The sequence below is a fragment of the Phyllostomus discolor genome, chromosome 4, assembly GCF_004126475.2.
Source record: "Phyllostomus discolor isolate MPI-MPIP mPhyDis1 chromosome 4, mPhyDis1.pri.v3, whole genome shotgun sequence".
Taxonomy (NCBI): Eukaryota; Metazoa; Chordata; class Mammalia; order Chiroptera; family Phyllostomidae; genus Phyllostomus; species Phyllostomus discolor.
In genome coordinates, this window is record NC_040906.2 from 44,585,127 (window position 1) to 44,596,724 (window position 11,598).

The following is an 11,598-nucleotide window of genomic DNA, read 5'->3' on the forward strand; positions in this document are numbered from 1 at the left end:
TAGCAGTAATAATTTTAGTGAAGTAATGCAGTGAGGCCTGGAATAGTATGTAGCACAGAGTGGGTATTCAGTAAATATTAGTTTTGTGGGGGGTTTTGCCAATATGCAACAAAGACTTAGAAGAAAATTCAAGCTCATTGACCAACTCATTGGGATTGCTTTGTTTCATCCCATTGGAAATAGCACTTTGTAAAAAAAAAAGGTGGGGGAGACATTAAGATAGCTCAGAGAATGAATGGATTTTTCTGGAATCACTGTGACAAAGAGTAATCCTCCATCACTTGCCTCCCCAGATGTATATGAGTATCTTCATTTAGCTCAAGGCAACCGCTTACACCCATGATTTTCATGCTTTCATATTTCCAAGTGTGCTGTCAGAAAGGGAGACAAAAGTTTCGGTTCTCTGTGATAGTTATGAGTAAAGTTTTGATTCTTCAATAATTTGTTTATGCCGTTTGCATCTTGACTCAACCGATACGTTTTTTTCCTAATTCATGCCTACCTCATACTTTTATGCTTTCCAGCATCAACATTTTTAGAACCCAGATGTTTTTCCCTCCCAATTCTCACTCTTTTTAAGGTAGGCACATACTCTTTCTGATCTTTCAGATTCTCTCATATACCTGTTCCAGATTTATTCCACTGCATGTTTCTTCAGTCAAGCAAACTTTACACCCACTGATAATTTAGGAGAGAGCCGAGAGTGCCCAGGGTGACCTCTAGGAAAGCTCTGTTTATTTGACGTACACATCTTCACATACACACTTCCAAACCCTAACTGAAACACTTCCCAGTGGTTTTCTTGGCTATTTTTGTTCTGATCTCTTGTGTACCCTCAGACTTGGATACGCTCTACAACTTCCATTTATACCCACCCACACATTTCTTTTTAAATCCTTAAAAACCTTTGAGTACATTGCATATCTCAAGTTAGAACATACATTTCCTGAAGTTAGTCCTATCTGTGCATTTTATGTTTTCTGCAGATTAAAGTGAGGACTGGTCTCTACCACGACCACACGCCCTCCCCACCATGCAAAGGCCATGGCTTCTGAAGAGAGATGGAATTCAACTTACGCCAGAAGAACACAAGGTAGAAGAAAGAAGATAGTTCCTCGAAGTCACACAGGGGTGTGCGTGTCTGTACACAGGTGCACTGCAGAAAAGCCGCAGTCTGTGGCTGAAGTGAAGATGCTTGCTTTTAGAAATAGACTCAGATTCATACACAATAATTTATTACCACTTAATTTGAATATTTGGGGGCTGACTGCACATTTACGTTTGACTGGGTTTTTATCTCATTTATCCCGCTTGCTGGCTGTTGACTTTTGGGCGGGTCCTTGAACTTCCGTGTCTGTTTTCTTGTCTGTAAAATGGTAGACTAATAGTAAGTCCCTCAAGTAGTGAATGATCTCTGTGGCTTGCTTAGGATAGGGCCTGGAACTGAGTGCTCAGTGTGCTATTATTACAGGTACCATTTTTATTGTTACTGTCATTAAAGCACACACAGTGCCACTAGACCAGGAAATGCAAGCTCAAACACCGGGGCCAGGTGGCCAACACAAATGAGGCCCCTAGAATTGGGTAGTGTGTTCGAGTCAGTAAGGCAGCAACCGTTCCTCAGCTCCATCCGGTTGTGCCTGTAGAAAAGAAGGCTGAACGCTGATAAATCTGCCTGGTTTTCAAGAAAATTCAAGAATCAGAATTGTTATGTACATTCTGATTTTTAAACGTAGACGATGGTTTTTTTTAATGTAAAGCAGCCCAAAATTTTACAGTCTAAAAAATGATATCTACAGGTAAATAAGCTTTTAAAGAACTAGTTTGTCTAGACCATCCAAGACTATCACTTAATTTTGAAGTGACACTATTTGTTATACAAAGAAAATCATTTTTTCACTTCTGCTCTTTATTATACTAGAAGCATAAGACCCTTCATCTTTCTAGAGAAAACTTCCTCACTTTGCTAACCTCAGCAGTCTCCTGTAGCTAAACTGTAAAATTTCTGTCAGGTTTTAGTTCTGCACTGAATGTATTCAAAATAGAATTTATTTTTGCTCAAATCAGCATGTTTTCTAAATTACTAGAACTGAGTCCACCAATTTCCCATCACTTTTGAGTTTTCAAAGCTGTTTGTCTATCCCCAAATCACTGAATTCTATCAGTATTGCTTTTGGGACTCTGGTATATGTTTCCATCTTCCCACCCAAACTGTCACCGACCGCATGGTTCTGGCCCTTTTTCTTTTGTGGCTGGACTTTGACAGTTGTTTAGTGATCACACAGAGGACTTGTTTTTCATGGAGCCTAAATTCTTATGGGGTGCGGGGGGGGACAGAAAGTTAAGAAGAAAAAACAGTATCTTGAAAAAACACTAGCTATTCAGATAAGCCAAAAGAATTGTGCAATCACCATTGGTGTAGTATCCACCCAGACTCAGATTAATCTGAAGGTTTATTTTCCTCCAGTCACTCCCTTACACACTGAGGACCAATGACTCTTCTAGCCTGCAGGAGAAATGTAAATCCACAGCCTATTTTTTAAAGTTCAACTTCAACCTGTCTCTCTTAATATTTGTTCTAGGAGCTGCCATCCTTTGAATACTACTGTGTAGCAGGCATTTTAGAGTACCTAGTTTTTCTAGCAATAGCTGTAAGGTAAGAGGAATCCCAGTTTTACAGCTCTCAACCTGCCTAGCTAAAACACACCAAAGCCAGGACTCCCTTAGCCATGTTATTTCATGTGACAGGTGAAAGCATTTTTTCTTGAGTTTTTCACCATGAGAATCCTGCCGGAGCCAGGCTGGTTATTTAACTGCTCTGAAAAGACACTGCTCTCTCTCGTCTCTGGATTTCTGCCTCCCTCTTACCCTTTACACAAAGTACCCTTTCCTGGTTGCTTGTCCAGATCATTCAAATCTTTCACGTCTACCTAGCTACTAATACAGAGGGTGCTCTGGCGTAGAACCCAACAGTGGCTTTTCTTCCTATAGCACCTAATGCCATGCAGGGCACACGTGGTGAAGACCTTGTTATTAGCACTTACAGACTGTACAGAGAACTCACTGTTATTTTTTTATCTTATTCTCCCCCAAGTAGATGATGCATTTATCAGGGGAAAGAGTTGTGTCTAAAACATTGCCTTTCTGCCTGCACCTTGCTATAGATCAGGGTGTGTTCATTTCAGCACTATTGACATTTTGGTTCAGTTAATTCTTCATTATAGGGGGCTCTCACCCATATTGCGGAATGTTTAGCAGCATCCCTGACCTTACCTGCTAGATGCCAGTAGCACCAACCTTTTAGTCCTGATGATCAGACATTGTGTCCATACATTGCCAAATATGCCCTTGGAGGCAAAAGTGTTCCTAGTTGATTACCACAGCCATAGACCTAGAACTTAGAAAGTACTCTTTAGTGCCCTGCAGTGATAGCGCTTGTTCTGGGAACGTCACTGTGTCCACTCATGTAAAGCAGTGACTTATACTGTCCCGTCTGTGCGAGGGCGAGGCTTTTTATTTTTATTAAGGAACCCATCATTTAATAGAGTGATGGACGGCAACATCCTAATGCTTTTCGTTTGACAAAATATTTGGACATCCCGGGGGAGACTTGCTAGTCAACATTTTAAGAGGTAGGTTTTAATATCATATATAATATTAAATATATATATATATAATATATAATAACATACCCATAGAGGTTCTGGTTTCTCAGTGTACCTGTTTATTATAACCAACTCATTTTTGAAATGGAAAACAACCAGCTGAGACTATTGTAGTATTTTTAATCTTATGTTAGATAATTAGAATATTCACTATCCAAACACCTTAATTTTTGATTGAACACTTCAGGGACAGTCAGTGATTATTAAAGTGAATAAACTAGCCATTTAATGAGTAACTTCATGCATTACAAGACCTAAAAGACTGGCCAAATGGGATTGTATCTGCTGTGAGTTCACTTCCGTCCTAGACAGAATCGTGGAACATGTATCTCTGTTACAAATTAGGAGTCCTCATGAGTCCCATGCTTTACAGAGTATCTTGTTTGGCTTAACCAGGTATCCTCCCTTCCCTAACACTATTTTTATGACCAGTGCATGTGAAGACCCTGTGAGGGCTATACTGAACATTTGCTGTTTTTGGCAGAGGATGATTTCTCCTCTCTGGTCAGATCACTGATGAACCTGCCAAGTAAAGAACTCCCTGGCCTGGCCATACGGAGTACCTGATTCCCCTGGGCAAGGTAATTGGTTCGGGAGCATGCCTGTGACCTAATCGGGGCCAGTCAGAGTCCTTCCCCAGTAGTTTCTCAATCTAGAGCATGAAGCACAGGGCCATGCCTAAGGGCACACAGACCAACAAGTATGTTCATTGCAGCTGAAGCATTTACTGTGGAAAAAGCTAGCCTGCAGCAGAGAGGATCAGAGCCACCCAAAAGGAAACTGAGCCCAGTTGGAGCAGGGTGGGTCCTAAAAATTTTGTTTGAGTTCCTGAATTGAATTCACTGAAGCTAGACCTCTCAGTTTAATGACACTTTTCTACTTAAGCCACTTTGATTTGGATTTCTACCACTTAAGACAAAAATGTCTGTACCAATTCAGGGTGATTCCTATTGATGAGCAGGTTGTTGGAATCATTGGCTGTTAAGGACAGCTGTTCTCATCTCACTAGCCCTTCATTTACATACTTTTTCTTGCAGCCCTTAGATGATTGAGGGAAATAAATATGGACCCAATAAAGATGGCATGTGAAAAAATTACAACAAAGGACCTTTGGTGGCGGTCTTTTGAAATTAGAGGTTAATTTTAAGTGGGGTTAATTTTATTATTAATACTCCATTTTAAAAAAATGGAGAACCTCTTTTTTCCTAAAGCACTCTTCTCAGAGTTCAAAATATAATGGATTGTAATACACAGATGAAAGAATTCACAAACAAAAATTGATTTCATACTACCAGAGAAAATAACTAACTGAAGCTATTTTGGGAGCAGGGATCCTTCCTTAAAACCACAAAATACTTGGTAATGGAAAAAATACAATAAAAATAAATTGTGAAAGAAAAATAAAAAATAAAAAGACACAAAATACTTGAGTACATTGCCTTAACAACTAATGTATTCTGATTATTTGCAATATGAAATACTGAACAGTAAGAATACTGAACATTTTTAAACTTACATGAAGAATGAAGTCTGAGGATCTAATGTATACCGTGGTTGATGATAGTTGATAAGCTTGTATAATTGAAATTTGCTAAGAGAAGGAATGGGCGCTGGATGAAAGAAGGTAAAGGGATTAGCAATATATATATATATATATATATATATATATATATGCATGACCCATAGACACAGACAACAGTGGTGATGGCCAGAGGGAAACAGGGCAGGGCAGGCAAACGGTTGGAGGCAGGGAATGGGGATATCTATAATAGTGTCAACAATAAAAATAAAGTGAAAAATAATAAAAATGTTGAATATCTTTGAAAAAAATGTAAATGCTCTCTCTAAAAAAGGGTACATATATGAGGTGATAGACATAGCTATATATTACAGTGTATACATAACATATCAAATCACTTTGTACACTTTAAACATCTTACAATTTTATTTGTCAATTATACCTCAATAAAGCTGAACCAAAAAAAATGTTGGGTACCTAGGTACCTGAACAGTAAGAACACTGCAACATTTTCAGTATTCTTTCTTCTCAACAAAAATACGTACAAATATGCACCAAAAAACATGTACAAGAATTTTCAGAGTAGCATTATTCTTAATAGCCAAAATTGGAAACTACCCAGATGTGCATCAATAGTAGAATGGATAAATAAGTTTGTGTTTTAGTCATGCAGTAAAATATAGAAAATAAACAACAAAACCACAGCTATATGCAACAACATAAATATATCTAATGAGCATATGATGAACAAGAGAAGTCAGACCCAAAGGAAGACACACTAAATGAGCCCAACTATGGTAAGTAGGAAAACAGGCAAAGCTGATGTAGTCAGAGTAGTGGTTACATGTGGGAGGAGGATGGGGTGATGGTGGGAGAAGGGATAAATGGGACTCCTGGAGTGCTCGTATTGTTCAGTTTCCAGGCCTAGATGTTAGTTACACACATTTCTTCATTTTGTGCTAATGTGTTGAATTGTAAATCCTTAGGACTTGTTCACTTTCTGTTCAGTAGAAAAAACAAGGTAAAAGAAAAAAAGGATATGTCTAAAATCTCTTACAGTAAACTGCTTTTGACCTTTCCAACTCAAATACAGCTGTGATCATTGCCTCTTTACTATAAGCAAAGGTGCATGATGCCGGAGACGGCGTTGTGGCCATGAATTTCTCTCCTCTCACTGCATGCCCCTTACCATTAAGAAGTATGCTCTGTTACTATACCATTGGGACCAAATGAGATACCCAACACTGAATCTGAGTTTTTATCTGGACCCTAGTTAGAATTTCAGCCCTTTTAACAATTGGAATGTATTCTTTATATTCCTGCAGAAGGTTTGACTGGGCATATGACTTGATTTGGCCAAAGGATCATTAGCAAACACAATGCACAGGGATGCTTGAATAGGTCTTGTTCACTGGGGCTTGACCCCTCCTGATGTTGAAAATCCTTCTTCCTTCAAGCTCATGAGCCCAGGCTAGTTTGCTAGATAATAAGAGGCCATGGTAGTCCTGGCTGGTGTGGCTCACTGGATTGAGCATTAGCCTGTGAACTAAAAGGTCACTGGTTCAATTCCTGATCAGGGCACATGCATGGGTTGCAGGCTAGGTCCCTGGTTGGGGGCATGCAAGAGGCAACCAGTTGATGTTTCTCACATCAATGTTTCTCCCTCTCTCCCTCCCTCTCCTTTCTCTAAAAATAAATAAAATCTTAAAAAATGTATAATGAGGCCATGGCCATTCCTGTACATATAATACCATACATATAAGTGAGTCTTCCCCTCCCTCCAAGGGCATCAACCTGCCAAGTACCAGACATGAGGAGCCTTGACCTGTCTGGCATAGACCAGAGAACCACCAAGCCAATCAGAACTTGAAGAACTAATGGGTGTTGCTCTTTGAAACCACTGGTTTTGGAGTAGTTTGCTATAAACAATTGATAGACATAATAATGATCCCTGAATGTTCAGCAAAGCAACATAACCCCATATACCACATTTAAAATAATGTTTTTAATAATGATGAAGAAATGGAAATTTCTTCTTGTTCTAGTTTTTGTCCTAAGTAGTCAGTTTTACAACTTAAACCACAATATTTAGCTTCACAAATGTTAAAACATTTTAAATGGCTGTTGTTGAGGTGTTTTGCTTCTTGTATGACACTAGCCTCTTTGAAAGCTCCTAGAATGACCTTCAAATATGGTAAGGTTTTCCCCATGAACCATGCTGATAACTGCTTTCTATGTGTTTAGAAAACAATAGTCAGAACTTTTCTTTAGCAGTTGTATAGTTTGGTTTGGTTTTTTAAAGGAAGACATTTCCTGTCAGAAAAAATGTTGAACAAGTTTAATGTGGAGGGTTGTGGTTGTCCTTTCCTTTAATCCTTTGAAAGAAAGACCTCTCCTTTGGGGGCATATCTTGAGGGTACCTCTTCATCCCTACCAGCCCAATGATTTCAAATGAAACATGAAGAAGAAAGCCCAGAAAACGTTGGCATGCATAGTCTTGCAATGTAGTAAGGCGGTCAATACTTTTTACAATGTCCTTAACTCTAAGAAACTGGTAGTTTATAATCTGGGTTTTTAGGAGATTCCTACATGATTATTTAGCTCTGTTCACTATACCATTGTAGAGCTGCACCCCTACCTGTTGGCCCCTGTCCTCCGCTGTGTATTACTGATCAGAGGTGCAGGATTGGGGACACTGGTGAATGTAGCCTCAGTGAGAAAACCTACCCAGACATATGCTCTACTGATAGAGGTTCAATAGCATCATCTTTAAATAATTCCTAGCAGAGAGATGTTTCTCAGAGCATGCCATTACCTCTCTTCTTGCTATTCCTGTGGGTCCCAATACTTTAGATTTGAAAAGGATAAAAACAAGCTCATGTGGTAGCTATCTTGAAATGTTAACTGGTATTTTTTCTTCTTTCCCTCCCATCACTTTCTGTTACCCTATGCACATTTTCTGTGTTTAAGTCATGGGACAGGAAACTGATTGTCCTCAGTGGGAGTTGCCCCAGTAGAAAAAGAGAACAAAGATGTCAAGTCTTGACTTTTGAGTTTCAAAAGATATAATTCAAGAGTACATTAGAGGTATTTGGAAGAATATGTGATAAAAAGGAATTACTTTTTATCACCCCATCTGAAATAAAGATTCTCTGAACTTCAAGGGAGAATGGAGAACCCCATATAAATGAGAAATTCTGAGGTAAGGAATCCTGTACCTTGTTGCTCTGTAGGGCTTTCAAGCCCTGCAGAAATTTTTATGTCATCATAGCACTGGAGAGTGTATTAGAAATGTCTCAAGAGTGAACAAAGGAATCTTAGAAAGTCATATAGATTCCTTCCAACTCAAGTAAGAGGGAAAAGTAACCAAAAGATTTTTGTGTGAATAGGACACTGAAAACTTGTGGATTTGTGGTTTGGGGCCTCATGAGGGGGAGAGAAAGGCACACAGCAGATGCAGTGTGCGACCCGCTAAACACTAGAGAACTCAGACATGTCAGGATTTGCCTCTATAGAGGAGTGGTGATAAATCAAATGTTCCAAGATGTACCCATGACAATCCAGAATGAGAAACTCAACCAAGGGGAGAAAATGAGGAGCAAAAAAACCATGACTTCACTTTTCTGCAACTAAACAGATGATTTCCAAATAGAGAGTTGTTAGATAAAAATAAGATTAAGGTCTTTTGATCTAGAATAGAAAGGTTGTAAATATAATGCAGAGCCAGATCATAAAGAGCATTGTAGACTGTGTTGGTGGGAGCTGTTGAAGGGCTTCAAGACTAGTTATTGTTCTGTGTTTCAGGAATCGTCTCCCAGCAGTGTGCACAGTGGGCTGGAGAATAAGTGAGACTGGAGAAGGGAGCCTCGGTGAGAGGACAGGGCAGCGGAGAGACAATGGGAGGGAGAAGAGTCACACCTGAGGGACTTACAGAGGGTAATGTTCACTTACATTAGATGAAATCTCTACAATAGTACGTGAAACTTCTGTTATATCGAAAGTAACTTTATCAAGAAGAGATTGAGGAGCCCTGAGATCAAAGCCAAGTTAGTGTAATCAGAGTCCTCTCTGGAGACAGGAGTATTAACACACTTATCTGAAGAACTTAATATTGTCTAAGATTTAAGAAAGTCTTATGTCATTTGAGTACTTATTCTGGCTCTTTTGTGCCCAGCCTGCGTGCAGGATATAGAAAGTCACAAGAAAGCATTGCTTCCACCGGTTAAGGTGGAAGAACAATCTGGATAACTTACAAATTCATATCCTCCCCCCCCCCCCCCCACTTTGGGGCACGGAAGAGTGAGGATGCAAAGAAACCTAACGAACTGGAATTTGGAAAATGAGACGAGATGTGCAGGCGCTCTACCCTTGGGAGAACAGCTGGAGGAGGGGGAAGCTGCCACAAAAGAGGGTAGGAAGAAAATGGCTGAGCTTTTAACACATTTTAAAGGCTGAATGAAGGCTGGTGTGATGAATCAGAAACCCCAAGATCCCCATCCACCATTTATTACCATTTAGTCTCCCCCGACAACTCTTTTCCACAGGCCTTCACTGAGTCATTACTGGACAGATTGAGGAAAGGGCAGGAAAGCGGAGAGATTTAACCCCCACCTTTAAAAGATTTTATATAGGTGTTTGGATTACACAGGTGTATGCATTTGTTAAATTGGATTGAACTTTACATTTAATATCTGTGTATTTTACTGTATATGATTATACCTCAATAAATATGGCTGGAAACCGAAAGAATACTTATGATGATTAAGGCCACTTAAAAATTCCAAACTATGCCATACTTTTAAGAGAGGAAACAGTTTTCACCCTTAAGCATATTACATGACAGCTTATTTTTTTATGTAAGAAAAACTGAAGCAACTGCTAATAAGATTTTTTTAAAACGTTATCTCTTTTTTTACCTTAAATGATTTTACGAACTATAATTTTATCGTAAGTCAAATATAGGACTTTAAACAAGTGGGTTTTTTTTCCTCTTTTGGATATTATTATTCAGCTAGTTAGTAAAAATATGTTGAAGTCCTGATGAATTCTCTAAATATCCACCAGTATCACTGCTTCTCTTACCAGCGGGCCTTATTCTAACCCTCCCTATACATACATTAAGTCAAAAATTAAATCAATCTTATCTTTGCCACAGGCTCTGCTTGGAACATCTTTAAATCTCAGCAGTCTTATTGTAATTTTACCAGTCCCGGATCTCTAATTAATTTGTTATTAAATATAATTAAGAAATGGAAGTAATTCAATGTAGAACCCTCATAAGTTCCAAAGAGTAATTACAAAACTTCCTCAATTCACTGCAAACGTGATAGCATGTTTATCCTCCCTGGAGAAAAAACAGAACCTAGAGGAGCCTCTCGACTTCAGAATACAGGATTTTAAAAACTTGTCCTTTTGTAAATAAAAGACAAAATCCTAGATAATAAGATCATCTGCATTTGCTATTTTATGCAAAGACATTTATCATGTTGAGAAAACATATGCTTTCCTTTTTTAAGTGTATTTATCATTATATTTTATTGAAAATTTAATACAGTGTTATGAAATAAATGTTTAAAGTATCTGAAAAGATGGGAAAATAAAAATACTCATAGTCTCATGACTCAAATGCAACTACAGTGAACATTGTGGAGCATTACTTTAGAGCTACTTTAAAAACGGTTTTTATCAAATATTGACAACATTAAACAAATATTTATAATATTTTAAAGGCGCACATAACAACAATAAAAAGGAACACTTGTGCACCCACAGCAAATCTACACAGAAGTTACCACTCTATTTTAAACCCTATATGCCCGCATGATCCAGTTCTGCACTCTATCCCACAGGTAGCTAATGTTCTATTTTAATATTTATCCCAATGCTTTTATTTATGGATTCACCACATATGTCCCCTCTCCCCCAATCATTCTATCATATCTCTAACCTCCTTTACATACTTGCTACTTCTTTGACTCTTTTTGTAGCATTCTGGGTACTTTCTTTAGATCTGCCTTCTGATTTCTCTAATTCTCTCTTAATCTGTGTCTAATATTCTGTTTAATTTATTCACTGAGTTTTTTATTTCCACTATTTAATTTCCTGTTTCTAGAAGTTCCATTCATTTCTTTCAAGTCTTTCTTTCTCCTATTTTAATAGACTCTCATACTGTTCTCATATTTACAGTTCCCTCTTTTATTTTTAAAAATATATCTAACTTGTTTTCTGTTTTATGCCTAGCTTAAATATATAAAACTTTGGCAGGTCTGGTTTTGCATTTGTTGTTTCATACTGCCTTGTTTTTTGGGGTGTTATTTTCTTTTTATAATGTAAGCTAATACTCTTTACTTGTGCTAATTTTAGGGACTGAGTGATAAGTGTGTTTCCACAGAAAGGCTCTATATTTGAATCACT